The sequence below is a fragment of the Saccostrea cucullata genome, unplaced genomic scaffold (assembly GCF_032062105.1).
Source record: "Saccostrea cucullata isolate Sc308-1 unplaced genomic scaffold, CSIRO_AGI_Scuc_v1 ctg4021, whole genome shotgun sequence".
NCBI lineage: Eukaryota > Metazoa > Mollusca > Bivalvia > Ostreida > Ostreidae > Saccostrea > Saccostrea cuccullata.
Window position 1 is genome coordinate 1 of NW_026931749.1, and position 5,343 is coordinate 5,343.

The following is a 5,343-nucleotide window of genomic DNA, read 5'->3' on the forward strand; positions in this document are numbered from 1 at the left end:
TCGTGTAACAGGTTTATTCGTGCGTTAATCGTGCAGAATCGTTCGTGTAACGTGATCGTGCGTGTAAGTTGTCAACAATAACGTTCCAGCCACTGTAGAAGGGTCTTCCGTTGGAGACGGAAGACCCTAATAAGAAACAGAGTAAAAACAATATGTTCCCCAACTTCGTTTGGGGAACATAATAATGATGAACAATCTTCATTAGTTGCAATCAGTAAGTAGAACAATACTTTTATAATAAACGCACAGAAATGGGTTGTGTATGTTTCGAATTTGAAGCTTTCCACTAGCAACCTCAATAGGAGTGTAAAATTCTCTGAAAGGTATATTATGAACATATTACATATGGCTGTGTATTCTTTTTTAGCGGCTTTGGCGGAATGCAGCAATCACTAAATCAAGTACAAAGCTAAAAGTCTTGTACATAAACATAAATAAGAATATCTACGCTAACTTATTCAAAAGTCAATTTCCACCAAATATTGTACAAGCTAAATATAATACATTTACAGCATTAAAGAAACAGATCTCTTTGAAGGTATTGCCCTGCATAAGAACAATTTGAATCCCCTACACTAAGGATGCTCTGTGCCAAGTTTCACTTTGGTTCTGGAAAATGATATTGTGAAATTTTAGACAATGATGATAATGGATAAAATTATGTTTTTAAAAAATTTACTGGTTCCTTTAGCTCAGATGGGCTAATAAGTATGCAACAGGCACAGTTTTGGAGTTGACATTGAAATGCGACTGGACATCTCTTCAATCTTTATTTAGAAAACTACATGTACATGCCCTATGTACTGAATTCCTTGGAATCATACACATGTTTATGCCTTTAATTAGTTGTATGTGCCAAAACAACAATTTTTTTTTACATTATACTGTAAAAAATACACATACATGTATTACAAGATCTTATATTCCTGCTGAAGACAGAGGATCTATCTTAATCATTAGAATAAGTAAGTCTAAACTTTGAAAGGAAAGACCTTAATAAAGAGGTCAACATGCTACACAAACAAAATATTATTATATTTAAAAATAACATTTATTCCAATGTAATTACTGGTACATGTATTTCTGTTACAAAAACTATTTCACTTGAAAAACTGAGAGCAATTGATATGTTCATATTTGTGGATTTATGTTGTCAAATCAAAATTTAAAAATGATACACAGTGTGTTTAAAAATTGTCTTCACAAACCAAAACTTGACTTATTTTCACTATGCTGTTTATTCCATGTCACATCCAAACAGATGATCTTCTGGCAAATCATGGTCATGCTTGGTATCAAAATTCAGTATTCAGATGAGTCACACCTATCCAAAAGAAATTGAAATTTTTAAATTTATAATTCTTTTACTAATAAAAAGTGCAATTCATGAGATTATAAATTAGATTATCAAATTGAGAGATAAGATATTGTCACATTTTCTGTGTATAATTTGTAAATTTTAATGTACTCTTTCATCAATTAAAAGAAGTTTACACCAATTAAGGCAGTCATTTATGCTATCCCCTAATAAGACAACATACAAGTGCAAAGTAATCATGCACTAGTGGGTTTAGGATAATGTGCTAGAGTATTTATGAAAACATACTAGCACGAGGTGACAATGTGCTAGCATGTACGTCAGTGATAATATGCCAGCACACTGAATCCAACATGCAGTGAAGCTAACACTCAACAGATTGTTTAAAGCTGTGTTTGCATGATATTTTGTTTTGTGTAAACACAGCAGCATGTTGTTTAAAGCTGCATTGGAGTGGCAGTCTGTTGAAATTAACATGCTAACACACTGCAACTTCACATCATTGGAACACCATAATTTTAAAATTGGCAAACCAATATCTTATGATTACTAACTAGGTAATTGCAACTGTAAATGCTGATTTCATGGTGACAATAATACTGGTAATTCACTGTATATCTGAGAACTGATCAATTATAATAAGGCGTGTCCAGATAGGGCCACTTGCTAAAGCTCAATAGCACTTTCATAAAAGCATGCCATCTTACCGACACAAAAGACGCCATTAGGCTATCACACAGCTCGCCATCACAACACTGAAAAACACTTTCGCACTAACACAAGTTCGCACCACACGCTGTCACACTAACACACAACACACTGTCACGCTAATACAATTTCACACAACAAAATATCAGGCTAACACGAGTTCATACAACACACTATCATGCTAACACAAATTCACAAACACGCTGTCTCACTAACACAAGTTCACACAACACGCTGTCTTGCTAACACAAGTTTTACACAACACGCAGTCTCGCTAATACGAGTTCATACAACACACTGTCTAGCTAACACAAGTACACGCAACACACTGTCACGCTTAGATGAATTCACACAACACACTGTCACGCTAACATGAGTTTACACAACACGCAGTCTCACTAACACGAGTTTACACAATACACTGTCACGCTAACACGAGTTTACACAATACACTGTCACGCTAACACAAAGTCACAAAACAGGCTGTCTCACTATTCACTAACACAAGTTCGCACGAAATGCTGTTGCGATAACACACTGTCATCCTAATACCATTTCACACAACACACTGTCATTCTAATACCATTTCACACAACACACTGTCAGGCTAACACGAGTTCACACAACACACTGTCACACTAACACGAATTCACAAAACAGGCTGCCTCACTATTCACTAACACAAGTTCGCACCAAACACTGTTGCGATAACACACTGTCATCCTAATACCATTTCACACAACACACTGTCATCCTAATACCATTTCACACAACACACTGTCAGGCTAACACGATTTCACACAACACACTGTCACGCTAACACAAATTAAAAAAAAATGCAATATCGCTAACACGAGTTCACATAACACGCAGTCTGACTAACACGAGTTCACACAATATGCAATCTCGCTAACACGAGTTCACACAACACACTATCTCTCTAACACCAGTTCACATGACAAATTTTCAGGATAACAAGTTCACACAACACACTGTCACGCTAACACGAATTCACACAACATGCTGTCTCGTTAATAAGAGTTCACACAACACGCTGTCTCGCTAATATGAGTTTACGCAACACGCAGTCTCGCTAACACGAGTTTACACAACACGCAGTCTCACTAACACGAGTTTACACAACACGAAATCTCGCTAATACGAGTTCAATCAACACTCTGTCTAGCTAACACGAGTTTACACAACACACTGTCACACTTACACTTTATACACGATTTCACACAACACGCTGTCCCGCTAACACAAGTTTACGCAACACATCGTCAAGCTAACAAGAATTCACACAACCCACTGTCAGGCTAACACAATTAAGTTCACAAAACACACTGCCTTGCAAACACAAATTCATACAACACACTGTCTCGCTAACAAAAGTTCACACAACACACTCACATTGCTGAGTTTAAAGTAAAGGTCTACCCTAATATGAAGAGGTTTAACACTAACATATCTTTATATTAGTAAAGAGCTTCAAATTTAAGACAAAAACATTTATGCAGTAATGTTTCTTAACATGCATCCGGCATATAAAATGAATGAGACCTTAAAAACCTCACAGTACATGTTTACTTAGCTAAGTAAAGGTCTAAATTGATGCTATTCAACAATATATATCAACATCTCTAAGTATGTGAATGAGTGAAATTCTCAAATAAATATTATAAATCAAAGTATCAATAAGAAGCTGAACCTTACGTCGCAGGTTCCAATCCCATTGCTAAATGCTTTAGACAGGTTACTCCTATGAGACTGCATAAACCAAGATTCTGTGTCACGGTAGGTGTTAGCACAAAATGGATCTCATACTTCTTAAAGGCAATAAGTGCTGAGTACAAGTCAATATTTGCAGCTAATACCATCCCAAGTGGTGGCACCATGAAATGACTGAAAAAATGTATGATTAAGGCAAATAAACAAACATTAAACCATTACAGCAGTCTTATCAAACAAAAAAGCAAACTTTCTATTATTACATTTTTTTTAAACAAATTTCTTTTGCAATTTAACTGAGCAATATTTGTCCTTTTTTGTCAGTAAAGTATGATATTAAATAATTTAGACTTTTTGAGAAAATCTATTTAAAGCGAGTCCAGACAGCAGCACAAATCCCTGCCCATAATGCGAGCTCTTATGATAAGACCTTGGCAAAAGAAGATTGTGACTTGCACATTGCTCCACACAATTTTTCCGCAGTATACTTTGGACCCACAGTGCTTAGCTTCTTTAAAATGTTTAAGCTACATTCAAAATTCATTTCTATTTAATTTGAATTAGCTATCCTTACTCATGTTCACATGGAGCTAATGGGAAGTAATTTAACGAGCAGTGAATTCATTCGAATTAAACATTTGAATAAACTCTCAGTGTGAACACTGAGCATGGATGCACCAAATGTCAAATGAGGCTTGACAAGCACAATCTAAATTAAAACTAAATAAGTATCTGCCCTCACCCTTACAGTCACACTGTCAATATATAATTAGTTGAATATATTCTGTAACATTAAGTGCAGTTTGAATTATAGAGTATGATCACTATGATAGATAGTAGGACTGTTGAAATTACATCCTCAAATTTAAAAAAAATAAAATATAAAGCTGTGGGGATTTACAAGGTAAACAGAGAGCGTCTGAACTGTAAAACAGATAATATATCGGTGTGTCTGTGTATTTCTAATAACATCAATGTATGTCACTGTCATGTAATCAGTAGTGTAAATTTTAAGTAATAAAAATATTCTAACCTTCATTCCAATGGTCCAAGCCAATCATACATTAAAATGTCGCCGTCAGCTCTTTCATCACTCGATACAATTATCACTGGGGAATCCGAAGCAGAGTCAAGAGTGTTCATCCTTGTTAATGTGACAGTCAGAATTTCCTCGTAAACAATTCACACAAGATTCTTAGAATATATGAATAGGGATAATTCTGCTTAGAATAATGTTCCAGAGAAGTGACAAAGTACTTCGTAGCAGCAGATTAAATGAGTGTACATGTCTACAAACGGATTCTTTGTGAGAAAATGTTCAACTTCACAAATCATTCTACTTTCAGTTTGTAAACATGTGGCCGACGTCGACTCGAAGGGGCACACTAAAAACGGGATATACTAGAGACCTGATATTTACCTGACGTTTTAATTTTTAATTAAATGGTAATATTGAGTATTTTAAATTACTTATGTACAGACTTTATGACTTCGATGCATATGCTATACAAAAATTCAATTGTTTGGAACATTTACAGACAAATTTGAATCAGGTCAAATCAGTGTTTAGTACATCGCGTCTTTAG

General features: G+C 35.1%; 1 long non-coding RNA gene across 1 annotated transcript; it reads right to left on the reverse strand.

The window, feature by feature from the left end:
- Nucleotides 1-533: 533 nt before the first annotated feature.
- Nucleotides 534-5,113, reverse strand: LOC134233443 (uncharacterized). The gene is made up of 3 exons (XR_009984993.1): nucleotides 4,791-5,113; nucleotides 3,743-3,931; nucleotides 534-1,324 (listed from the first exon to the last, which is right to left on the reverse strand). It is a non-coding gene; the product is annotated as an uncharacterized LOC134233443 (long non-coding RNA).
- Nucleotides 5,114-5,343: the final 230 nt, after the last annotated feature.